The 27,743-nt window shown below is 49.6% G+C and overlaps 1 protein-coding gene across 29 annotated transcripts in view; it reads left to right on the top strand.

Annotated features, from left to right (window-relative positions):
* LOC134009783 (receptor-type tyrosine-protein phosphatase delta-like) overlaps positions 1-27,743 on the top strand; it is a 209,177-nt gene that overhangs the window by 39,604 nt on the left and 141,830 nt on the right. For all 29 annotated transcript variants that reach the window (XM_062449460.1, XM_062449458.1, XM_062449453.1 and 26 more), the window contains exon 5: positions 21,158-21,196. The gene's annotated coding sequence lies outside the window, so the exon portion shown is untranslated. The remainder of the gene's footprint in view (positions 1-21,157; positions 21,197-27,743) is intronic.

Here is a 27,743-nt window from a genome sequence, read left to right as displayed (position 1 = left end):
CCTTTTGTATTTCCAAGCGCGATATCAGAAACGATCCTTCGTTAATGCTCCGGCCACAACTATGGAAGGACGACTTCTAAAGGAAGTGCTATCACAATGTCAGTCATAATCCAGCCCAATCCAATTGCCCCTTTTTTGGCCGCCTCAATAGCTCGGGATGATATGAGCTTGCTATCAATCAGCCCCTCCGACAAAGCAGTTGAATACGGGAGGCAAGGCTGTTGTTGACCTTTGGTGAACGGGTCACTAATTCAGACTTAACTGGTTTGTTTCCATCACAGGTCTTTCCAACTGTGACCCTAAGAGTCAACATCCTAAGGTCTAGCTGTAAGATAATAGATGACTATCTTCAAAATGCAGTATGTGGCAATAATATATAATCTGTTACATTTGGGCTACATGAACAGTCATATAACAACATAGCAATACCTAAAGTGAAATATGGATTGCTACGTCCTCGTAAATTGTATCAAGTGTTAGCAGTATAGGTCATTATATAAGGCAAAAGTTATAAGTGTAAGGAGGCACAGTATGGGGGAGGCGTATAAGGGGTAAGCAGATTTTGTAACTGGGCAGTTGAAAGATTTTTTTTTACCAAAATAAGATGCTAACTTATCTACTCACCTCTGGAAAGCTCAATCTCCCCATACCAAGGGGGAGATTCTCTTGTATAAGAACTTACCGTTGAACCGTAATGAAGTGTAGCTGCATATCAGTTCCTGTGTATATACAATTGTGTTAAGGTATATATATATACCTTACTACCAACAAAACATTGAGGGCTTAGGGGTAGGGTAAGAGTCTATTTCGCAAGGCAAAAGGCAAAACCGTATCAAACTTTCAAATAGCCCATGTTGTGTATTGTAGTATTACTGTCCATTCAAATTAAATGTACAATATTTTGTACATTTATAATAGTCTTTGTCAGTAACTATTTCTCCACATCTCAGTTTCAAATTCCCATAACAGCTATAAACCATTCACTCACCTGCCTTTTGCATTGGATAATCCTACAAATGCTGTTTTTTGAGTGCTGGAGAATTTTGAATGCCGGCAGCATCAGCTTGTATCATCCCCAGACTTGCCCTTTCTTTTGAAACAGGCCAAAAGAGCTCAATCTAAAAGACGATTATAAGCATTTTTTCTCTCCATCCTTTCATTCCCATTTTATTTATGTCACACTGCACTGGTTTGTCACTCCCTGCCAATGTGATTAATTCACCTGGCTAGCATATTATTCTGGCAAATACTAAAGCTATAAATATTTCTCATATTTCACGCCAGGGGTTTGATGAGAATACGCTGAATCCCATTTCCAAAATATTGGATATTCTGTGAGACAAGAATATGGCTTCCCCCGATTACATTACCTCTCTGAGCGGTGTTTAGCAAAATGTGCGTGACTTGCAAGTTGAATGTACAATAGACTGCCTGCAGAAGTGTGTCACATTTAAAAGAGTGTCAGGAAGAAGGCAGAAGGGGAGAAAAAAAGTTCCTTTTCATCGTTCTATTTACATGCAGACGAAACCCTTGTCATTGAATTTGTCTGTGTGCTCAAGTGAAACTCTGGTCAAGTCATGCCTTTCTGACCAACAAAATGACCGCTAACAACACTCTTTCAAGCAATTACCTTTGACTTGTACCATTTAGACTGGTTATTAATCCAGAGCGGTGTCAAAAAGCCACTGTAGTTGGCTGGAGCACATCACTGAGTTTCAAAACCTCTACCAGATTCAAATTGTTTCATTAAAGATTGTCCACAGTAGCCTATATAATTATAACAATGAGGCCTAACCACATGCTATGTGCTGGAAATCCAATTAGAGGCAGGTTACATGTGGCGGTAGCATGGCCACTAGCCGTGCCTGATTGTGGCCATTTGAAAAGTACAATGGTGGACAAGGTGGGCATGTGACAGTGTTTCAAGCTCAGAAAATATAAATGGTCCAAGGGCCATGAAATTGGGACATGAAGGCTCTTAAGCATGACATTCCAACGCCTTCACCCATGGAGTAGTGCAAACGTCCAGAGAACTTCAAACATGATGGCCAATCAGCCACAGGAATGCCTCGGTTACATGGATTGTAGCTATGGCTCCTTGCAGTATTTGATCCCAACAGTTTCCTGAACTGTTTGCTTCACAACTGGCATATTGTAATCCCTCGATAACAAAATGAGTTATTGTGTAACATGCAGTATATGGTGTGAAGCCACATTTCTGACTCATTTCATCCTAAACTTCATTTTGAATCATTTGTTTTTAAGAAAGAAATTAAAACTTCCCTTCAGCCCTGGTCATAATTAACAACACACAGAGAAGCTATTTTCTTCGTACAATGCGTCACGTTATCACCTATTTTGGATACACACTGAACCCTACCGTACTGTAGAGACTCTCTCTGTCATGAACAAAAGCAAATGCAGGTTTTGGCACGCAGTTTGGCCACATGCAGTGGAGGAGACGCATTTGGCAGTTTTTGTTTGGTGTTTATTTATCAATCCATCAGGTTTGGTAAAAGGAAACAGCTGGGGCTGTTGGCCAGCTGCTGGCTGGGCCTGTCTGTGGGGCTGAGTCTCAGCATACCAAACCCCCGCACCGCCTGGCTCTGCAGCGCTGGGCTCAGGTGCACACTCCCATTAGACAATTGGAGCAAGGCCCTCTGTGTGTCTGCGGTGGATCCATGGAGATACTGCTTCTGTCACCAGTGACCACATGTCTATACTCCTCTTTCCTCAGTTGTTTATTTTTTTTTCTAATCTATATTCAACTACTTTGGTCCCATTTGTATGTTCTTTGCTGAATATCTAGATAAAAATGCACGTATACCCAACTGTTTCTATACTTAACCGAGTCACTGATTCTGTATTTACAATTTCAAAATGCAGATCTATCAGTCTTTAATTCAAGCATTTTCATTTCAAATGTTATGTAGGGAGGTCTTAAAGCTTATTTTTGGTTCGAGAGTTTATGAGAATGCAATGACGATTGTCAATGCTTGTTTGTGAGCCTGGTCAAGATGTAAAGGCACTTAATGACCATTCTCCAGCCTCCTGCTTATCTAGCAGCAGGCTGTCCACCCCCAAAGTAAATGAATTAGATGGGCCCTGTGCCACAAGTGGAAAATTGTGGCGCAATGTGTGTGAAACATGTGAGGTGTCACCCAGGATAAAGGATACTACAGACGTTCTAATTCACCAAACCCCCAGGCCCAAATACTACCTCCGGCCATCTGTATCCCTGTTTCTCCAGCGCTCACTAAATCAACACAGCCGGAGCAAGCTCACGGAGACCGATTAATGTTCCTGGGGAGCATCGTTTTTGGGGGGGATTTTTGGTTGGAACCCCCACACTTCCTTTCTCTATAATTGTTCTCTCTTCAAAGCCCACTTAACACATATATTGGGGGTTATGTGTTTCGGAGAGAGATATATATAGGCTGTGCGCATAGCTCAGTGGGAGAGTATGTGCCTGTATGTCTAGAGGTGGCAGGTTCAAATCCTCTGTCCTATCGCTTTGAATAGAAGCATCTGCTAAATGAACAGACTGTTACTATGACTACCATGAAGCTAAGACTCTAGCATGTTCTCTCCGTTCACTTACTTTCTGTCTTTTGCTTGATTTAAAGTTATACCCTCCTATCCAAGTGTTGTAATGCGCATGAAGTGCATACTTGTTTGTTGTCCCGCTGGGATTCAATAGCTTGAAATGTGCATAGGCACAGGTTCTTACAATGACTCGAGTATATCTAAGCTTTTGCGATCGGGTTTGAGTGCGCGGAAGTGCACACTTCGGCGTCATCGATATGAAGTGGAGGCTTTAGAAACACGCAACATGATGCCTTGTTCATCAGGAATGCAAAAGCTGAGATGGGCGTACTGTGTGGTGAATCTGCGTCAGGGACGTGCGTACTGTATGTGAATGAACACGTGCTACACAACAACGCTAAACAAAGAAGGAAATATGACTGCGCACGTGTGTTTAACAAAGGTAGGTCAAGTGGCGGAAGGGATGTTTCGTTCAAGTCTTCCTGTCTTACCCACAAACCCTTGGGATAAAAGACCGGCCAGCCTTGTTTGGGCTCCATCTCCTAATTGCCTGTCTTGGGTCCATCTAGAGCATGTTGACAAGCACGAGTCTCAGAGGGGCGGACGGGGCCCAGTAGCCCAGCTTCCAGTGTGACAATGACGAGCTGGATGTGTCTCGTCGAGCGACGTGGCACGCCGAGAACAGACTGCGCTAACGTCCAAAGACGGATGTGTTGACACTTAGTTCTGCATATCTCTATTTAATGATATTATATTTCATTTCCCCGCGCAGAGGAAATACCATTACCCAAAGCAGCGAGTTGTAACGAGCCATTCTGCGACAGATTCCCTGGATCCTTGGTGGTATAGTAATTGAATTACCCCGCGAGTGTGCCACTGGAAAAGTTTGAAAGGATTGTATTTGTTATGCCATCTCTCACTGCTGTAAATATTAGTGTACCCTCCACATTTGTTTTCTGGTAAGAGCAATCTAATTGACCTTACCATTCCATGATGCCACCTACCGTCGATAATTTAACATGACAATGTTGCTGTGGAACAATAATTGCTATCATAATACTCTCGGTTGATAACCTTTTGAAAAATGGTAGTAACATTTAAAATAAGTTTGCTATACAATGTCCCTAAAAATTCTGAAAGAAAAAGAAACAAGCGAGGCGCATTGGAATTGCATGCAGTGCAAATTAATATTTAGAAAAAGCATAAACAGGGCTCGCGGCGAAATGTCATTGTTTGGATGACAGACAGTGTTATCTATCTAACAGTGTTGTTATTGAACAGGGATCTGGGCCAGGCGAACCCATTGTACTCCTGCTCTATCCTGAGCCAATCAGAGGATGGAAACAATAAATCGTTCGGCCATTAGAGAAGCCGACACAAATCTGTATCGGGGGTAGCACTTAGGTTGATTCCTGACCACCACACCCACCCCCCCACCCCCCACCCCCCCACCCCACCTTACACACACACACACACCAACCCCTCTCATTCCTTGGCTTGCAGTGACTTGGACAGCCGACTCGTCTCCCGGGCAACGGCGCTTAAGAGCTTGGGGATCTAGGTTGGAGAAGTGCGCCCAGGTTGTTTTCCCCACAGTTTGAAAAGTTGTTATCATTTGAAGCGACACAGCGCCTGGTGAAAGAGGAGAAAGGGGTCAGAGGATCTGGAGTAAGTGCCTCCTCAGGCCCAAACAGTAGGGGCTTTCACAAGCCCCACAAAATTGATTTGAACATTATTCTTGTTCAAAAGCACGGTGACGCGAGCAAGTGACCTAATAGTGGACCTGTCCAAGTGACATTAGAGGGTCATGTTGACGACTTGATCCTCAGTGGCTTCTGGAGGATATTTTCTCCACAATAACATTCTTTTACGCTTCAAAGCAACCCCGGTCCATTTTTGATAGTCCTTTAACAAATTCCAGGACCTCACATGAGAACACTCAGGGTTTTTTTGTTCTTGTCAGCTATTTATAAGGCTTTTAAAAGGATCGCATTGTCAAACAGTAAATTGAAATTGTTCAGAATTAACCTTAAATCATCTGAAAGGTCAGTGGGTATTCAGCTCTATGCATTTCGACAAGGTAGTCATCCCAACCCATTCACCATCCTGCCCATCAGATCACAGCACGAGTTAGACAGATGCACCCCGCCCCCCGCCCCCCACACACACACACCCACACACAGACACACACACACACCAATCCACCGCTCCAAGCTTGACTGCCCCGTTTCTGAACCACACTGGCAGCATGCGGAGCGATCGGAGGTTGGTGACCCCCTTCCCCACTCTCAGTCCGACCGTAAAGACATACGACTCCCACTGTCGGTCGGTGCAGGGCAGTGGACAAAAGGGACTCTTGACAGCTATATTTTCCCCCATTGATAGTGAAGAGTGCACACACATTTAAAGGCTGACGGTGGGAGAGATGGAAAAGGCCCCCTGGGTAGAAGCCACATGCGAGAGCATGTGGAGGCGGGGGGGGGGGGGGGTGGGGGGGAACGGGCTGGGTGGGGCGCGGGGCACACTTCATATATCAGCTGTCAGATGGCTTTGATGATACCAGCTGAGTTGACAGCTTCTGAATGCCAATGTAGTTTATTGTCTTTGCATGTTCGAGGGAGGGGGGGGGGGGAGGGAGGGGGGGGGGATTGCGGAAGCTGCTGTTTCATCCCTGGAAGTGACATTAAGGGAAATTAGCATCTCACTGCTAATCTGCATGCAGCTCGACAGGAGCACGCTCCGTGTCAGCCAGGGATCCATTCGGATTCCGCTCGGAAGGCTGTAAACCATCCCGCCAGGAACATGCTAGCGGCGCCAGGGGCTCGTGAGCTGTAGATTGCCCTGGACGGTGTGTAGTTTGATGGAGCGAGAGGGTGAACATGAGCCACATGACTGTCCAGTGGAGTGTTTTAGTTCCCAAACAGCATGGAGGCACCATCCGTGTTCTCATCGACCGCTTGTATCAAACGCTCCACCTCATCACCCTCTACCTCTACCTCCTCACCCTGTTACCTCCACCTCATCCCTCTCTACCTCCACCTCATCACCCTCTACCTCCAACTCCTCACCCTGTTACCTCCACCTCATCCCTCTCTACCTCCACCTCATCACCCTCTACCTCCACCTCCTCACCCTGTTACCTCCACCTCCTCACCCTGTTACCTCCACCTCATCCCTCTCTACCTCCACCTCATCACCCTCTACCTCCACCTCCTCACCCTGTTACCTCCACCTCATCACCCTCTACCTCCACCTCCTCACCCTGTTACCTCCACCTCATCCCTCTCTACCTCCACCTCATCACCCTCTACCTCCACCTCCTCACCCTGTTACCTCCACCTCATCCCTCTCTACCTCCACCTCATCACCCTCTACCTCCAACTCCTCACCCTGTTACCTCCACCTCATCACCCTCTACCTCCACCTCCTCACCCTGTTACCTCCACCTCATCCCTCTCTACCTCCACCTCATCACCCTCTACCTCCACCTCCTCACCCTGTTACCTCCACCTCATCCCTCTCTACCTCCACCTCATCACCCTCTACCTCCACCTCCTCACCCTGTTACCTCCACCTCATCCCTCTCTACCTCCACCTCATCACCCTCTACCTCCACCTCCTCACCCTCTACCTCCACCTCCTCACCCTGTTACCTCCACCTCATCCCTCTCTACCTCCACCTCATCACCCTCTACCTCCACCTCCTCACCCTGTTACCTCCACCTCATCCCTCTCTGCCTCCACCTCATCACCCTCTACCTCCACCTCCTCACCCTGTTACCTCCACCTCATCCCTCTCTACCTCCACCTCATCACCCTCCACCTCCACCTCCTCACCCTGTTACCTCCACCTCCTCACCCTGTTACCTCCACCTCATCACCCTGTTACCTCCACCTCATCACCCTCTACCTCCATCTCCTCACCCTGTTACCTCCACCTCATCCCTCTCTGCCTCCACCTCATCACCCTCTACCTCCACCTCCTCACCCTGTTACCTCCACCTCATCACCCTGTTACCTCCACCTCATCACCCTCTACCTCCATCTCCTCACCCTGTTACCTCCACCTCATCACCCTCTACCTCCATCTCCTCACCCTGTTACCTCCACCTCATCCCTCTCTGCCTCCACCTCATCACCCTCTACCTCCACCTCCTCACCCTGTTACCTCCACCTCATCCCTCTCTACCTCCACCTCATCACCCTCTACCTCCACCTCCTCACCCTCTACCTCCACCTCCTCACCCTGTTACCTCCACCTCATCACCCTGTTACCTCCACCTCATCCCTCTCTACCTCCACCTCATCACCCTCTACCTCCACCTCCTCACCCTGTTACCTCCACCTCATCCCTCTCTGCCTCCACCTCATCACCCTCTACCTCCACCTCCTCACCCTGTTACCTCCACCTCATCCCTCTCTGCCTCCACCTCATCCCTCTCTACCTCCACCTCATCACCCTCCACCTCCACCTCCTCACCCTGTTACCTCCACCTCCTCACCCTGTTACCTCCACCTCATCACCCTGTTACCTCCACCTCATCACCCTCTACCTCCATCTCCTCACCCTGTTATCTCCACCTCATCCCTCTCTGCCTCCACCTCATCACCCTGTTACCTCCACCTCATCACCCTCTACCTCCATCTCCTCACCCTGTTACCTCCACCTCATCCCTCTCTGCCTCCACCTCATCACCCTCTACCTCCACCTCCTCACCCTGTTACCTCCACCTCATCACCCTGTTACCTCCACCTCATCACCCTCTACCTCCATCTCCTCACCCTGTTACCTCCACCTCATCACCCTCTACCTCCATCTCCTCACCCTGTTACCTCCACCTCATCCCTCTCTGCCTCCACCTCATCACCCTCTACCTCCACCTCCTCACCCTGTTACCTCCACCTCATCCCTCTCTACCTCCACCTCATCACCCTCTACCTCCACCTCCTCACCCTGTTACCTCCACCTCATCACCCTGTTACCTCCACCGCATCCCTCTCTACCTCCACCTCATCACCCTGTTACCTCCACCTCCTCACCCTGTTACCTCCACCTCATCCCTCTCTGCCTCCACCTCATCACCCTCTACCTCCACCTCCTCACCCTGTTACCTCCACCTCATCCCTCTCTACCTCCACCTCATCACCCTCTACCTCCACCTCCTCACCCTCTACCTCCACCTCCTCACCCTGTTACCTCCACCTCATCACCCTGTTACCTCCACCTCATCCCTCTCTACCTCCACCTCATCACCCTCTACCTCCACCTCCTCACCCTGTTACCTCCACCTCATCCCTCTCTGCCTCCACCTCATCACCCTCTACCTCCACCTCCTCACCCTGTTACCTCCACCTCATCCCTCTCTACCTCCACCTCATCACCCTCCACCTCCACCTCCTCACCCTGTTACCTCCACCTCCTCACCCTGTTACCTCCACCTCCTCACCATGTTACCTCCACCTCATCACCCTGTTACCTCCACCTCATCACCCTCTACCTCCATCTCCTCACCCTGTTACCTCCACCTCATCCCTCTCTGCCTCCACCCCTCCACACCTCTGGGGGCGGCAGTTATTTTCAATGCCCTCCACTTGACCAGATGGAGCATGGATGGTGTGTATTGTTGACGTCTGTGTGTGTGTGTGTGTGTCATGGTGCCAGAGCCAAAATTCCCTCCTTAGTCCTCTGGTGTCCAGGGTGGTAATGGTGTGAGGGTATGTTCATTTTGCCGGCATTTACATTTTCTCAGAGAGCAGCCGGAGAGCACTTTTAAAAAGATCCCTCGATGGATTCTAGAGTCAAGCTCGCGTGCCCTCAGCCTCGATAGTAGCCCTGAGCACCCGATGCAAGCCTATCAACAGAGATCTCCATCTACAGTCTCAAAGGAAATGTGTGTGTGTGTGTGGGGGGGGGGGGTCTGCAGTCCCAGGGTCATCTTGTCAGTTCCACGCCACAACACCATAACAACCACTCGTTAAATCACCTTATTAATTCACCCATCAAGACCCCCGTAACGACAACGCCTTCAGCAGATTAATCCGAGAACATTTGATTCAGCGAGTGTCCATTCATCACAGGTTGACGGCTTCCATATGCCCGTCAATAGCGCCCGCCGGCGCCCCGGAGCTCCCAGCGTTGCCCAGGGGAGGGTTGAAGGAAACGTCCCCGCGGGGACCCGCAAGGTCGTCAAATCAATCGTGGCACGTGCGCACGGGTCAGCTTTCTCCTCTGGCCTTTTTTCTAACACCACCCCCCACCCCTCTCTCTCTCTCACTCTCTCTCTCCCTCTCTCACATTATCTCTCGCTCTCTTCCTCTCTCTCTCTCTCTCTCTGTGTGTAGGTAAACGCCACGGCCTCTGTAGTGCACCGCTGGTCGCTCGCTCTCATCCTCGCATTAGCATTTGCCATGCATGCGTCTATTACTTCAGTCTGCCAGTCCTTGTTACCTAAGCCGCTCCAGAGAGCTAATTAGCATAGGCTCTCTGCCTATTTATTTATGAGAGGCAGCCTATTTCATTCCAGCAGTGTATGTTAAACACCCCCGAACAATGGTGCACCCTCAAAGTCCATTATGCTTTCTCCCACAGCCTCCCTGATAAATGTTTGACTACTTCTCCTCTCCGCATCTGCAAAAATATTAGCATTTTAATGATAGGGCTGGGTGTTAATACGAGATCAGATCTCTGTGGCTTGGGTTTTACCATCTTTTCCATCTTGGCTTTTTCCTCTGGCTTCAACAGCAACACAAGATTACTCTGGAGATATTGTGGAGGCCATGGCGAATCCCAATTCTATGGAGGAGGCTGATGATTATCGAATGAGCATGAACGAATGAGAGAGGGCGACGTCCGATATTATTGTTTTTTACAGCCATACAAATGGCTTCAGCCCAGAGGGACAGTGTATTTACTGGACTAGAGAGTGTGGACGACTGCAGCTTGCCCCTGCCGCGACTGTTGTGTCGCTGGGTGCATACGTCTTTCTCTCCTTGAATGGGTTTGTTGGGCTGTATCTTTGTGTGCGCACACACACACATATACACAGGCGCATGTGTGCAAGCACCACGCACACACACACACAAACGCACGAGAACACGCCCATGCACCCAGACACAAGTGCCTGTGCGCGTGCAGCACACACACACATGATCTGGCTGCAGGGCAACTGCAGCCCCGCTCACTCGAGGGGAACGAGGACAGCTGTGTGTCTGACAGCTGGAGCAGTCATGACATCCCGTCACCCAATATCAGGCACGGCCTGGACGCCCCGGCCAATCAGCCGAGAGGGGTCCTTCCACATCCTGGCTGAGACGCGCTTTAGCCTCTGACAGGGCTGGAATGTTCAACTTTTGCGTTTCGTCCACGGCTTCTAGAGTGATAATGTGAGAAGTAATGAGTTTCTCCTTGGTCTCTGGCTCACATAATGGCTCCCCATTTGCCTCCAAACACGAGCAACATTGTAAATTAGATGGCGTTGTGCTTCGGAAATATGAGAGCGAAATGCTATTGTTTATCTTTGGGGATTGGGTTTTAGCTTCTTGTTTACGAGTTGTCTGGTGTTTATTGATGGCATAAAGTTCCTCATGGATTGAGCCGAGTTTAATCTCTCCTCTCCATTGTTTTGACTGTCACAGGGAGAGCTGATTGATATCTCGACATCTCGTTCAGACAAATTAACTTTAAATTAAACCGCTTTTAAAAGAAACATTAAACTTTCTTTTGGACCCAAAAACTCAGAGGTGGCAACATGCATATGTTAAGGAGTAAAAGAAAAAATCCTGCAAAAACAAAATTGAAACATATCGAGGGAGGATTGCAGAGGCACCTTGCGAAGGAAAAAAAAAAAGGAAACAATTTCAGTTCACTATGCAAATGAGCGTAATCACCTTCAGCAGCCGACCAGTTTTAATTGCACTTTAATTTCATGAATAAATACCCCTATTGAGAGGAGCTCCTGCTATAGGTCCCCGCAGAGGAACATGTGTGGGTGGTCTGAAGGTACAGATAATTACTCCATGCTGCCACGAGCTCCTGATTACATGAGGTGGCCTCCGCCATGTCTAATAAACACCGCTGGATGAAACTCTCTGGAGTTGATGGATGAGGAGGTGTGCAGAGGGTGCAGTCCATAAAAAAGGCAACTGGAAGTATGCCCTGGTCACTCCACCAGAACTAATAACAACAAACAATCGTAATGGGAAAGGACAGGTTTTATTTGCGACTGTGGGAAAAGTATCGTTATTGAGAAAAAGTAAGAACTCCTCTGCGTAATTATTTCGGTTTACAAGAGTGTAAACCTACAGGAGTGTGCAGGGAGACTCCTGCCGTGTTTCACACAAGAGAGCATCCAACATGTGGCTTCTGTTTCTCCTTCCTATGAACCTAATAAAGTGAGATTTTATTAGAATGCGAGCCACTCCTGTTAAGAGCCCTCTCAGCATGTGTCCCTTTTATGCAGCCCATATTACCACCCCCCTCATGGTGGGTTCAGTGATTAAAGTTGATCCCGGGTTTATGTACTACACCATCCAGTCTATTGAACTCGGGCCTGTTTTTGTTGTTGTTCAGTTTTTTTTCTTTCCCGCTTGCCAGCGAGTGCCACACGAGAGAGGGGCACATCTTGTGGAACCAGTGAAGTCGAAGACGTTTTGGGTCTATAAATAGGTGCTTCTCTCTGGCGGCCGGGCGTCGGCGGGCGCCGCTCTGCCGCCGGAGGAGCATATGCTCGGGCGCAGCTTGCCGCGGCCTCAGATGTTCCTTAACAGTTGATTTCCTCAAGTCGGGGATGCTTCCTTTTCGCTGCATTATTGTGCTAATTATTCCTCGGCGCGTTCCACTCGGCTGGCTCGCCGTTTGGACTCGGCAGAGCCCCTCCTCCTCCCCCCCCCCAGTAGTGTTTTCCAGAAGCCCGGACTCCGGCGAAGCTGTAACGTACGAGCGACAACGCCAGCCCAGCTGTGTGACACATTGATTCCTGAACTCCATTAGATGTTGTGAAATTGATAGCGAAAGCCCACATGACTGCCGCCCAACCCCCTCCTACCCCCCCCCCCCTCCACACACACCACCAGCATCCCAATGAATGTGTGTGGCCAAAACTCTTTCTCCCACCCTCCTCTCTCCCCCCTATACAATTTCCTCAGGAGTTTTTGACACTGTGCTGATAACTGGGTACATTAGTCGTATTATCTGGTAAATTATATTTGGACACGCTCTCCCATTGTAACACCACCTCATCATTATGTCGCGTTGTCAGGGGGACAGATATGGCGCAGTGGTTCCGACTCAAAGCGTTCGACTCAAACTTCCATTATGCCAGCAAAACACAGTCTCTGCCAATAGTAATTGCCGCAGACAATAGCCCTAACACCTAAAAAACGGAGCCAAAACAACGACACAGCAGAGAAGATGAGTGCCTTTGTGTTGCTTGTCACAGTGAATTTACCCGGCGCACCTTGCCCGCTTCCCTCCACAGTTCCTCTCTCCTTCTGCCTCGCTCCTGTTGTCCTACGTGATGTGAAATGGTCCTGCATATTGGTTCACGGCCGTGTAACAGGGTTACTCCGAACTCCCGCTACAGAGGTTCTAATTTCAGCTGTGGAAAGACCCCGCGTGTCTGTTTGACGGGCTGTAATCTCAACAACGTGCACGGCACAAAATCCTGATCGTTTTATCAGATGTGTGAGAAGCGAAAAGGAATCCGTCATTTTGTCTAAATGCTTTTGTGTTTTTTTACCACAGTGAAAGCCTGTCTCCCTCCCTGTGTTTCTTTGGTTATATCTTTTATCTTATATCTTTTTCGGGGAGGATGGGAAAGTGCTCTCCGTTTCATAATTCCAGCGCTTTCTATGGAGGTTAAAAGAGTTTTGCGCTTGGCTGGCCGCATTTGCATGTGGAGCTCACTCTGCCCCGGCGATGGATGGGCCGCCGCCTCTCCCGCCATGTGCGGGGGTGAGGACACACCCCGCCCTCCCTGATCTCTGCATCCGGCTCTTCCCACACAGCCCGGCCGCGCCGCTCCCCCCCAAAAAAAAACATGGCATATTGTAAACCCCATGAAACAAAATATAGATAAATAACAATCTGTGGCGCATGTGCGGGCGCGCAGGGACCGTTCACGAAAGAAAAAAACATCAATAAAATGCTTGTGCAAAAAGGTATTTGGGAACCATTTGCATGTCTCCTAGCCGCGGTCCCAGTCTCCCATGCCGGTTTATCCATTTCCCTGTTGCCGCCGCTCCGATTAGCATTTGTGCTGGTGGCCTATAGCCAGTCCATTGTGTAAATTAGCATGCACAATCGTAACCCTCCAGCCGGCTTGTGGGGGTGCGTGCCCGACCCCGCGGGGTGTGTCCTGCGCTCGGCGTCCCCTCCAGCCCCGCTTCTCCCCACCACGCTGTCAAGGTGAGCGCTCCTCGTCCCCTTCACATTTGCATACCAACAACCGGATGTTTTCCCCCGTGGCCCGCGGTCGGTGACCCCTCCGAGTGGTTGGAGGTTGGGGGGGGGGTGGAGGGGGGGTGGCGGGAGGGCAGGAGGAGGCAGGTGACTTTCCCTGAGGTGGCGACCTGGACGCGCAGCGTGGCCGCAGCTCCCTGCCGACGAGGCCGCGAGCCAACAGAGACCTGGTGACCCTGGTCGAGGGTGAGAGGGACAAGGGCTTGTTCGGCCAAAGGGGAGGGGGGGTTCGCAGCATCCATGTCTCGGAGCAGCTCTCTGACTCACCCCGTGGTTTGCATAATGCAGAACTATCAAGGGCGCAGTTAGTGTCACACACGACTTCGGAGCGTGAGGACGTGATACGACTATCGCAGTTGAGCAACAAGAGAGAGACACGCAGGGTGGTCACGTGAGGTCTTTGGATGATACGCTGAGGCTCAAGCCGTAACAGGTGGATGTAATATCCCCCGTCTGTTCCATGGAGAACAAAGGGCAGCGCAATCAGTCAGTATGTTCCTGAGGCTAAGCTAGATGGAGCTGGCCCTGCTGTATGTTCACTAGCTCCCAGTCTGTTTGAATAACCTCGTCGATGCTAAGCATTCTTGCATTGCTTTACTGGCCGCATGTATCAGACACACCTGGAGGGAGACCTGCTTGGTCGACCCTGGACCACATCCAGGAGCCAGTGACTGAACTCAACAGCACCTTCTCTGGGTCCCTAGAGCACTAAGGTCCCTGGACCCTCTCTATTACAGTCATCAACAAGTCTGCAACAATACACTATACACACACTTCCTATGGTGTAGAGATAGATAAAAGTAAGGAAAATGTTTCATTTAATACATTTACATTTAATTTTAAAGTTTACTCTTTTACCCTAAGTGGACCCTAACCCTCACTTAATTGGAAGACACAGTGTCCAGTTTGTTGTCTATATTAAGAATCAGCTACTTTTATTTTGAAGTGACAGCTCAAATGGGAGATGGGTGACCCTGCATGCAATCACCTTAACCCGCGACAGTTAGATTTCTCAATGGCAACCAGCTCCTTGAATCAATTATCCCCTGCGATGGTCGATTTTTTGGTAAAGGGATGGATGACTGGCAGATTATAGATGAGAACATGTCACTTTGATACACGCGAGCTGTTCTCATGGGAGCCCATTTAATTTTCAAGGCACCTTGGCCTCAAATACTGTGGCTGAATTGCCTGGAAAGATGTGGGATTCAAAGGGCTTAAGACGTCTTGCTGTTGGGCGTCAAAGAATATTCCCATACTTTGGCTAACAGATGAGTGAGGCTTTAAGTGAACACACCACACAGGTATTTCACAGAGTAACACTACTCACTTATAACTTGCTGTACATAATACCACTCTACAAATACACACTCATTTCCAACCCTAACTACAAGCACCCGCGTTTGAATCCAGCCAAGGTTGTTTCCTACATGTCCTCCCCTCTCCTTGAATTCCATATCCTATTGCTCATCACTGTCTCTGTCCCAATGAAGCAGAAATGCCCTCAAATGATGCCCTCAAAAGAGTCTTAAATTCCACAGCAACAGACGTGTATAATTTTTGCATGCCACTGTAATATGGTCATTTCCCATCCTGGAAATGTAGTCTTTTTATGCCCGGCGCTTCTGATTTGTCCTCATTCTTCTTGCTAATTTTCCGCGGTGCATTTTATTAGCTCCAGTTTCCCGTGCAAGTCATGTTTGTGCACGACCTCAAGCCCTTAATGAAAAAAGACACATGAAGCTAATTTGGTGGCTAATGGAATTTCCTTCTTGTTGTTTATGTAGTGCTTGTGTAATTCCGATACAAACACACCGCACACCTTTGTAATCCTTTGACAGCAGCTTGTGTTTGAATACACTCTGAAGACGAGACAGATGAGGCCGCAGGCACAATTTGGAATGTAAACAAACAGCGTATTTGCAATTCCAAAAAGATCCTATTGATTACCCTGCCTCATGTTAAAACTAAGGAAAAATCCACTTTCTCAGCAAATTCACCCTTCGATTTTCCGAATGCCTGTTAAGTTAGAAGGTTGTTTGGTCAAACAGCACATCTGTGGTAGTTGAACTATGCATTACTAAATCCCCCCCCCTAAAAATATGAATTTTAATACAGCATAGCTGCTGAGTTTCCAGACTTTTTCCAATCGCCATATCCCTCTAAGTTCCTTCAGCACTATTTATTTATGTTGCTGCTCAGAAGAGAAGGAAACAGAAGGAAGCCGAACGGGGAATTTGGTGGCAGGAATCAGAAAGATTATATGCACTTTCATAAGCTTAGCCAGGCAGAAAATAGATTGGGGGAGGAGATGGTGTTGGTGTGTGTATGTGTGGGGATGGTAGCGGGTGAGGTGTGGGTGTTTGGGGAGGAGGGACAGGGGGGTTACCAAGGAAATGATGTGTCACTCACACGGCACTCAGAGACTGTGTCTCTGCCAGACCACAGCCCTGACCCAGCACTGTCATGTGATAAGACGTCTACCTTTCCTACCATAATCAATATCCGTTGTGCCCTCCTGATTACTTGAGCAAGTAAAAAAGTTGGTAGGAAAATGTATTTACCTTGTTAAATCCCATTCAGTGACCCAATGTGTAACCACTAAAGTTAACAAAGTACTTTGCCCTTTGGTTTCATGAAGGCGAAATTCTAATATGCGGCCTTGAAAAGGCTGAGAAGTAATTATCCACTCTGAGGGGAAGATAAGCTCTTGCGAAAGCTCTGCTAATGATGCTTCATTATCACAAGGGGTCGCAGCAAGGTAATTCCAGTCATCTACTGACACTTATCCGGTTACGATTTTCTGTCGTTTTTCTGTCTGTTCCTTTTAGCCAAACATATACAGTAAGAAGGGAAAGGTGAAGAGGTTTAAAAAAAAATGCCAGGAGTAGGGCCAGGGTTCAGGGTCAGGGCCAGGGCCAGGGCCTGGACCCGAACCAGGGTCAGGACCAGCGGCACGCCTGCTCGGCGCTCCAGCACCAGACTTCCGAGCCACGGTATTTAGATCAACCCACCAGAAACATCCCCCGGTTTGCCACGTGCTTCACCTGTGGGTTTCACATGTTGTATCGCTGCTTGTTCAGACGACAAACACTGGCGTGTTGTCCGAAAACTTTGCCTGTCTACCCCCTAAAAAATGCTGGTAAAATATTGCTGACAACCACTAGTGCTCCATCTCAGAGCGCACTCATCCAGCCATGAAATAAACAACAGATACAGGCAGCGCTGCGTGCATGCGCCTCCCTTGGTTGCCGTGGAAGCCAGAGGACCAGCCACATTCGTTCCATTCGACAACAACAACCTAAACAGAGAATTGGACACTGGAGAACAGATGGTCCATCCGCAAATGTCACTGGCGGGGCCAGTTGTTGCATTTGACAATGTTGCAGATCTGGCAGCCATCAATCTGTTTTGTTGCCTTCCATAAGGGACACGGGGGGGACGAGAGCTGGAGCGTTCTCATCTCTCGTTTCGCCACTGTGCGGATGTGTTTCGACAAAGACATATGTGGTGGCACGCAGCAGAGCAGCAGGAGGCCTGGGCTGGCTCCGGGAGGTGTTTCTGCTCCGCCAGGCCCACACGCAGGAGGGGGGGCGACAGCCTCTCTCTCAGGCACACATGCACTGGGCTCGTGTGCAATGCGAGCGCAAAACGTGCGGCTACTTCTCAGTTTGTGTTCCTGTCTCGCTCCCTGTTTTTTTTTTTTTTTTCCCTCTTTCTTCCTTTCTTGTCTCTCTTTCGGTCTCTCTTTCGGTCTCTCTTTCGGTCTCTTTCTCTCTCTCTCTCTCTCTCTCTCTCTCTCTCTCTCTCCTCTCTCTCTCTCTCTCTCTCTCTCTCTCTCTCTCTCTCTCTCTCTCTCTCTCTCTCTCTCTCTCTCTCCCTCTCTCTCTCTCCCTCTCTCCTTCTCTCTCTTCCTGCCCCTCTCCCCGGGTTGCAGTGAAGTGCCCCCATTTGGAAAATGTAGTGTTTCACCTTCAGTCCGCGCGCAGCAGGAGGAAGCGAGCTGCCGTTCAGAGTTGCTGGCTCCAGAAGCCCCATCTCCCTGTCGGGTCCCTGGCAGCTGGACTGATGGCCGGCCCCGCCAGCCGGCAGCGGTTGAAGGGCTTCTCAAATTGCCCCCAGGTTGACGGGGAGCTGTCAGGAGGGGAACGGACAGAGGATTTCAGGGAGAGAGGAAGAGGGGAGAGAGGGGGGGAAAGAAAGAGGGAAAGACGGGGAGGACGGGGGGGGGCGGCGAGCGGTGTTGATCCGAAGGGCACTGCCAGTGAGACTTAGAGCTGCGTCGAAGAAGACGAGAAAATGAAACGTCTCGCTAGGTGATCGTGAGGAATATTCCAGATGCCATCGGGGAAGCCGAGCGTGCGCGCGTGCGTGCACGCGAGGAAGGGGTCGTTTAGGTTAGTTTCGACATTACCGTGGAAGCAAATGGAGCGGAAGGACTGACAGGCCGGATTTTCGGCGCTGTGAGCTCATCATCGATATTGACACAAGTATTCCCACGTCCTACGTTCCCACGGCCTCATAACGGCCCTGCACTCTGCCACGTCTGAGAGCCCCGTCACGCCGACGTGATGGAGCGACACCTTTTCCTTCCCTGGCCGCGGACGCGCACCCGATCAAGTCTTTACCACTCGGCTCATCTGTCTGCGGGGTCTGAATGTGCTCTGTCGAAGCCAACCACACACTGACTACTGTATCTCTGAAAGAGAACATGGTGGTGCCTGTACATAAAAATTAAATAAAAAACGAACAGAATTGGATCAGTCTCGTGCCCGTTCTGCCTACAGTAAATGGCTGGTCTTGTGTCGCCCCTGGTGAGGCTGAACAGCAGCTGGGTTTTTACAGTGGGTTGTCGGGTCCGGCGTCTCGGTTCCCACGTGTGATTAAATATACGTAGACATTCAAATCATAAACTAGGATCTGCAGGGGGCTGTCGGCACGCACCTGGTCGAGCTTTGTGTTTGTTCGACACATTAGCCGAGGTAATGACAACGTGACACTTGCTCTGACCTTGGAGGTTCTGGGTTTTGCATCAGATCCGCGCAATAGGTTATTGTATACTGTATCAATACCGGCCACTATTTGCCTGTGGGGCAGAGGAGAGACTGTGATGCATTTGCCATGACTACTAGCTGGCCTGTGTTGAATCACTTGAGCTTTTGCCTCACGTGTGCTAATGCTCTACAAGCTCTGTGCTAAAGCTTGGTCCCGCTAACGCATGGACGAGACTTAGCGGGTTAAATGAATGCTGCTCCTTGGAGAGATCTCTCTCTCTCTCTATCGTTTTGCTGCCTCTCTGCATTTGTCCATATCAGCACAAATGAGACATGATGATTTGACCCCGGTTATGTCTCAGCGCAGGGACCCCCGCGGGGTCCTGATAGAGTCGTGACGACCTGCTTGTGCTCCGTTAGAAGTCTGTGGTAGTCAGGACCCCACGGGCGGTCTTCTCATTGCCTGCTGATTGTCGGGGGCCAAACTATGAATCATTAGCCACATTCTTGCAAGTCACCACCAGGCAACAAGCCACGCGTTGGGCTCATGCGGCGAGCACTGCGTGGCGTTTTTGATCATATCCCTCCTCCGTTGTCTCAGGCAAAACGTTTGGCTGTCATCCCTAATACTCAGTGACCTTTGAGCGACTGTAGCTAGTCAGCAGTCGTACTTGAGAGCGTCTGTTTTTATATGTATATATATATATATATATATATATATATATATATATATATATATAATTGTTTTTATTGACTGTTCGAGCACAACACACCAGCGTTGCAGAACAAACAACATCTGGAAAATTCCCACACAAATGGCAATGCCACTGATAATGAAGTTGTATCTTGCCTCATGAAATCACTGTCGGTACGTGTATGTAAACACTGTGTGTATTCCGATACCCAACATTACTATGATACTGTGATTGATTGCGTAGAAAGAGCCTCCAAGGCTATCAGAACAGATAGCCTGGGTCTGTGACGAACAAATATTTTCATAAACATTTCCTAGCCAGACATCCTTGCACTGTTTTCAAATGAGTGGACTAGCCAGCCACTCTCAATGTCTAGTTTTACTACCTGTGAACACACCACAAATGTTGTTGCAGCTTGCATGGCAGCTCACAAACCGATATGCAGTGTCTCCAAACATCTGCCATTCACTTTAAATGACTTCACCCTACATATATAAACTGTGCATAAACTACATTCATTGAGACAACCGCCACTAGTGTACTTAGCCCAGGAGTCTGTCAAACATAGTCCTCAGCCAAAATCAATTGCGCTTGCATCTGGGCCAAGTTTGACTTTATCTCAATGCTGAAATCAGCGACAGAGAATGCAGATATCCTCTTTAGAGAGGGAGGTGTGTGGATGTGCTTGTGTTTGAGAGAGAGAGAGAGAGAGAGAGAGAGAAAGAGAGAGAAAGAGAGAGAGAGAGAGAGAGAGAGAGAGAGAGAGAGCAAATTGTTAGAACTGTTTGCACACGCACACACACCCATGAATGTGAACTTGAGTGTTAATCTGCAGTACCTCAAATGCCTTCTTCACACAATCAGCAGCAATGCTGCTTAACAATATCTGACCTTTCAGATGGCGCCCCCATTTTAATCAAGCACAGAAATAAACCAGGGGCTGTTGGGTGCTGGCCCCTCAACTCGCTCCCCCTGTGTTCAGTGAACTTTTTTCGGTGAATTCTCTTTTCGGCCAATGAATTGGATGGAAGATAAACCACATTCAAGCGGTGATTGAATATCAGGGCTCTGAAGTATTTCCAATGTGTTTTTTAACAAGAAGGAAATGACAAGACCTCAGTGCCAGACACACATGCCTGCTAAATGCAATCAGCTGGTAATAAATGTTTGCCCTTTACACTTTACAAAGCAAGGCATGTGTTGAAATGAGTTCCTGCTCATTACTGGGAAAACGTGCTACATTATAGTGTGTCATTAAGTCACAGTTTTATTTATTATTTATCCCCCCTCCCCCTCCCCCACCAACATGAGTAATACCATAGTGTGTGGGTGTGTATTCGTGTGTGTGTGCGTTCATGTGTCAGGCTATGTTGACCTGTCATCTGTGTTATGATTAGATACGAACAAGTGTCCTTTACGGATGTGTCAGTAATCTCTGTGCTCTCCCTGTGTTTGTTTTGCAGCTCTTGAATCTCTGGGAAGGTTGCTTGAGTGGCTGAAAGGTAAGAGGCTTTTGTGACGTTAGCGACGCTTGCATGGACGGTCGAGTGCGTGATTGCAGCCGGCGGCGTGGCTGGAGTCCGGCCACGCGACAAGGCTCTGACCTGCGAACGTGTCCCCTTCCCATGAGTCTTGTGTCGCGGCCGCGGAATCGTGTGCACAACATGTCAAATGGATGTTATCGGAGGGAGTCTCGCCTTGCCCCCTCGGCGTGTGTGTTGCAAATCCTGCGCACACAGCGTCTCCTAGTACACACCTGGTACACACTCGCTGTCACCGTGTTTCCGCAGCACAAGCACCTGCAGTAGGGCCACTTGAGAAAGGTTTTCCTGTCTATAGAGGAATTTCTGGCTTTGTGCTGGCCTCGGGAGAAGTGGGGGGGGGGGGGTTGGGGGGGTGTTGAGGCTACAAAGAGAACCCCTCCCACCAATTCCCCCCCCCCCCCCCCCCCCATGATCCTTCCTCTCTGCTGTGTAATTAGCATCGCGCTAGAGATGGGCGCGCCGCCTTAGCAGTCTCGGAGTCCTGCCCAGCCAATAAGAACCTCTGCTCAGCCCCGTGTGACAGTGATGAATGTGGCGACTTCCGCCTCCGCTCGCCCACGTCCCTGTTAGCCGCGGAGTGGTGCATTGTGGGACTGTGCGGAGACTCCTGCGGCTTGTAATAGGCCTTTGCTCTGTTCATAAATAACGTGGATCTGTGCTGACGTGTGTGTGTGTGTGTCTGTGCATGCGTGCGTGTGTTTGGGGGTGTTTCAAAGTTCATGAAAACCCAGAGTCTCAATATTCAGTATCTGTTTTGTATTTCTGAAGCTAGCTATTGACCGCTCAGCCATTTTAAATCAAGCTGCAGTTGAGATTTGCTTGGTAGTACTTGGGCATCTATCATGCAACAGGAATGTACACGTGAAATAGTAGCTTGTATTTATTTTAGCCTTAGGTTCCCCCAGCTCTTCTTTCAATGAAAGTTGGGTGTTTTGTATCATCTGTAGTAAAGACATGTACTCATGGGCCTTAAACATACCATATCCTGTACTATTCACTTCAAATTCTGTTAATTTCTGGCTTTGCCACCAGCCTTTGATCAGACTCTCCACACCCCTCTTAGTGTGTGCCTGTGTGTGTGTGTGTTTGAGAGAGACAGCGCGTTTTTTAATGATACCTTATGCACCTGTTAACTGTTAACATTGTCCTCCAAGCAGTTGGTTTTCATCTCTCTTCGAATGTGTCTCCAAATGTGTGAATGCGTCTGTACATTTCGGCGGCCTAGCCTACATGGTTTTGTACATGTGCGCGTGCGCGTGTGCGTGTGCGTGTGTGTGTGTGTGTGTGTGTGTGTGTGTTGCATCAGAGAGGGAGCTCCAGCCAGGGGCTGCGAAGGCGGATGAAAGCCTCTTTGAGGGTGCAGCACTGGAAGGGGGAGAACATAGCCCTCCTTCCTCCCATCACCTCTTCATCTCCTCCACCCCCACTGGCCAACCCTGCTCCTGCTCCCCCCAGATGTGGCCATGCCAGACCGGAGGCTGAAATGTTTCACACGAGCCCGAGAATTAGTCAGGGGGACTTCCCTGGAAGTCAGGGATTACATAGACAGGGACTTCGCGCCACGTCGACACTGTGGCGTCTGCGTTTTTTTTTTTTGAATCGGTGCTTGAAATCTCACTCTGCTTCCGTCGGGGGGGAAAGCGCGTCCAACAACAATGGTCTCAACAGCAAAGGGAGGGGAGGGGAGGGGGGGGGGGAGGCTTTCTAACCTCCCCCTCCTCGCCCCCCTGTCCCCAGACGCGATCTCGCCGCGTCACGTCGGCTCGCAAGTGCGCCCTCTCGATGCGCTCACGCGAGAGCCGGCGGTGCGCACGGGAGGGGACCCGCGCGGCTTCCTTCCAGAGCGCGCGTGCTTCGCGGTGACCGCGACCTCTGGAGCTGCCGGGCTGTTTCAGTCGGATCCACAACCGCCTAGCGGTCCCCTCACATCTGTTTCAAGGCGCTTTTCGCGACGCCGACCATCGCGCCGTTCTGTGCTGACCCAGGTTATAGGGGCCTGTCTTTCGCGACGGGTCAGGCCATGGCAAGATCCCAAATGTTTGGGATGTTTTGGGTTTTTTTCCGGAAAGTTAAGGCCACGCGCGGTTGTTTGTTTTTCTGGATCACCATCGCGCGTCTCCTGAGTGTAACTCAACGTGGATTGTTCGGACAGACCCCCGCTGCTTGTTCGCTATTGATTTCATTCACGGGCCTCCGTATTTTACCGCGCGCAAATCCGAGCGATTGTTTCAAAGCATGCGAGCCGGATCGATATCCCCAGGCAGGGGAAGCGGGCCTTCGCAGAGCGCCCTATCAACGGCTCCAATTTATGTTTTAATTATGATGATCTACTCCGAGTTGGGTGCCTCCGCGTGGCTCTGTCGGACTCGCTCCCCATCAGGATATTAAAAACGGCCCCGGTGGCGTGGGCCATAAAAAGCCAGCCGTTTCATAACAACGCACTCTCCGGTGAGCGTTTTTGCACGGAGGCGCGGGGTGGAACCCACACACCGCCCTCTGGTGGTCGGAGTATGTTGTTCCGTCATCCGCGTGCCGCGCTGACCTTCCCCTCTCCCTCTCTCTCTCTCTCTCTCTCTCTCTCTCTCTCATGGTTCTAAGGACTCCTCTTGTCACAGCAGCGTGCCCTCTCTCTCCCTCTCAGCGTATAACTCGGTCGCCCCCGTGCTCTGCCAGCCTCTCGATAACGACAGCCACCGCGGGAACAAATCAACTTAGGGCAGGAAAACAACATGACAACGACAGCCTCCACTCTGATAATCTTATTTGACAAACGTTCCAGACGTCTAATGCACCTCCCCCCCCACACACACACACACACATGCACGCTTTCCCCCCCTCCCTTTTCCTCAAGATAGTCGCTTGAGCAACTGCCCATTACATCGTATTTCGTATTTGGCAGGCACAAGAGCCATAAAATCCATCGACTTTTGTAATTAAGACTAATCAATACGACGCGGTAACTCTCGCTGGCAATCATAAAGGGTGCGAGCGCACATAACGCATCGTGTACACAGAGAGGATCATGGGATTGGGTTTCGGCCCTTGAGCACCGCAGCCAACGAGTTGGGCACCATGAGATCTTAATAAAATAATAAGCATTACACAGTTATCTATTCTAGGTTTAAGATAGTATGTGCAGTCATTGGCAAGGCAAGTTATGTGTATGAATGTTTATTTTATTTTTTTATTGTGTGGGCCCAGGATTATTTAGATTGAAGTATATAAAGAGGTGAGGACAATCAGCATCAGTCTATATATATCAATATGTCTTTTTTATTCACTTATCACTTTTACGTTTGTATCCCCCGCACCAGATTCACGTTCTCCGACTGTTGAGCAACACTGTACAATACAGTCCCATGTTTGCTATCTGTCAAGCCGCTAAAGTGAAGAGCCGTGTGTCTTAACGGGAAGATTTGTTTCCGTCAAACACCAGCTGGCTCAAGCAACATAATTTCAGGCCACGGGCGAGTGAGTCGTCAGCATGCAGACATTGACAGTGTTTTGGCAAGCTGTGTTTTCGAGTCTGTTTTCCCAACCGGTTGCTATGTATGAAAGTTATAGAAACATGGATGTAGACCGATTTTTCTCTCTCAGTTTCTCAGTTGGTGGGAGTCGACCCTCATGTTGGAAATTCAACAGCTTGAGAGAAAACACTTTACAAACCCGTACAAAAAAACCAGAGATGGTTGATAGCATATTATAAAACCTAATTTTCAATGACTGTTGAGAGGCAGCACTGTGAAAACTACAGCACGCAATGTGAACACCCCGGTTTCCTTGCACGTATTGATTCCTTTATAGGGCACCATGGTTGCACTTTAAAGCGACACCCAGGAAGTGAGGCTTATCACACCAGATTCAATCTGACAATCAGAGCATCAGGGGGGCCGTGATTCCATCACAACCAACACAACCCCCCCCCCCCCCCCCCCCCCACCCCCCACCCCCCCCCCCCCCCCCCCCAACCCCAGTCCCCTCTTTGTAACGGACCTCTGTGATTACAGATCACAGAGGCTAACGCAGAGGAGATTACTGGCCCGCCTCGCCCCACCTCTCCCAGATCTACACCTTTCTCCTGACTCGGAACCCGCCGTCGAGGCCGGCTTATCAGCTGCGGGAAATCGGGCAATCTCTCCCTGCCTCAAAGCGGGAGCTCCATTCTGTTCCTGGCACTGTGTGTGTGTGTGTGTGTGTGATCGGTGTGCTAGTCCAACACATCCACCGGGAGGGGTCAGGCGTGATAACAGGATCACAGGTAGGGACAGGGGTCCGGCTAAAGAAAGGGCGTGCAGATCGAGAGATACAGAGAGAGAAGGGAGGAAGAGAGAGCGAGAGAGAGAGAGAGAGAGAGATAAGGTGAGATGGCAGGGGACAGGTCTTAGGTGTGATCGAGCTCTCGTCGTGGTTTTTTGTCGTCGTAAGAGCCGGGCTTTCGATTAGGACGGGGAATCGCAGTGGTGCTTTCTCACACACACACACACACACCCGCAGTGTCGACGTGCGCACACCCACACGCCCTCGCGCCCCGGAGACACACAGAAGAAGCGTTCGACTTTACCATCAAAGGGCATTGCACGTTGGTCAACACGAGCCAAGTGCTGGTGCGGTGAAAGCATTGACCTTAACCACCAGCTCCACCAGCTATTTGCAGAGGGAACCTTTTTTTCCGCTCCCGCGATGGACGAGCACTTTGCCAGGTTCCCGTTCGGTCTGCCTCGTTTGATGTAGGACGGCACTTCCGCAGCTTTTACTTGTATTTAGATCAGCCACAGAGACCAAGAGGCCGAGGAAACTTAAACGCCGGAAAATGGAGAGGTGAAAGGGTCAAGCAGAACTCGGAGAGGCGGCGATGCCCATTTTACGCCTCTGCACTCTGTCTGCACGGGAGGCAGAGTGTGACTTACACACACACACACACATCATCTCTCATGGACGTACGCACGCACACAGACACACAAACAATCTCTCATGGACATAGACACACGCACACAGAGACCCTGGGAGGCAGTGTGGTAGGCAGTGACACAGAGCTAATGCTTTGTCACACAGGCTGTCAGCAGATTAGCCAGTGGATTACACCCCAGCCATTAGATGTGCAGGGAGCGAGAGAGCACAAACATGGAGGACAGGAGGAGGGGTGAGGGGGGAGGAGAGGGGAGGAGAAACAGAGAGGAGGAGAAGAGGGGGAAGAAGAACCGGAGAAGGATACAGTAGGGATTCTGACAGGAGGGAGGAGAGGAAGGGAGAGGAGAGGATGGGGAGGGGAGGGGCAGAGACAGAGACAGAGACAGAGAGGGAAACAGGAAGACAACATGCGTGGACTGAATAGGTGGGACGTGGGTTGAGAGGGAGGAGGGGGTGTTGCAGTGAAAGAGAGCAGGGGAGAGAAAGAGTTCCGGGGGGAAGTGGAAAGGAAGTCTGTGTGATGAGGTGGTGTGAGCGCCAGTGAGAGGGAGGGAGGAGGGAGAGAGAGAGAGAGAGAGAGAGAGAGAGAGAGAGAGAGAGAGAGAGAGAGAGAGAGAGAGAGAGAGAGAAGAGAGAGAGAGAGAGAGAGAGAGAGAGAGAGAGAGAGAGAGAGAGAGAGAGAGAGAGAGAGAGAGAGAGAGAGAGAGAGAGAGAGAGACTTGTCTCCAAAAGAAGTGCAAATGGATGAACCAGCAGAAGGACGAGAGTGGGGATGAGGAGTGGAGGAGGGCTGAGTGCAGCGGACGAGAGCAGAGTGGGAACATACAGCACAGAGAGGCAGAGGAGCAGTGAGGAGTGGAGATGGAACATGTGAGGTGTGAGCACAGGAAATGCAAGGGGAACAAGAGAGGATGATGAAACAGCACGAGAGAGGCAGGCGAGATGGCATTAGCCTTGTTAAGAGTTGAAAAAATGCACGTGCACAAAAGAAAAAAGGGAGGATTCACCAGGATGAAAACCAAAACAAATTACAGATACAAAAAGATGGGAAAGAGTTGGATGAACAGAAATGACAAGATGAAGCGGACTCTTGGGTCTTCCAAAAGAAAAAGCACAGACCACCTTAAAAGACGGAAACAAATGAAGTTGCGCGCCAACCTTTTACATTGATGAACACGTTTCAGTCTGTACATCTGTGACCTGTGATGTACACGGCAAGGTTCTAAAGTTAATGCTAATGTTAAATCTAATGTTTGGATCAGGACTTACATTGGGTTGCATAAGGGCGACGGTTTCATTGTTAAATGTTTTGAAGTCATCTTGTGAGTGATGTGATTGGTTGTAATAGTTAGGACACATTATGCAATGGGGACGTGTGTTGACATAAGCGGTTTGCAGGTTTAGCAGGACTGGGGTTATGGTACGGTAGTTATTTTTTTTGTGGTACTAAGCCCTTGATCTTGACAGCTGTTTTTCTTTTAAAAAATTCACATTGTTTTTCAGCAAGCACCCCACACAGACAGCTTGTGTGTGTGTGCGAGAGTGTTCCCTCTGTGTGTTTGTACTGCACTGTAGCTAGCGGTCTGTGGGTCTGCTT

This window comes from Osmerus eperlanus, chromosome 23 (assembly GCF_963692335.1).
Source record: "Osmerus eperlanus chromosome 23, fOsmEpe2.1, whole genome shotgun sequence".
Lineage (NCBI taxonomy): Eukaryota > Metazoa > Chordata > Actinopteri > Osmeriformes > Osmeridae > Osmerus > Osmerus eperlanus.
This window is presented reverse-complemented; position numbering and strand designations above follow the sequence as displayed.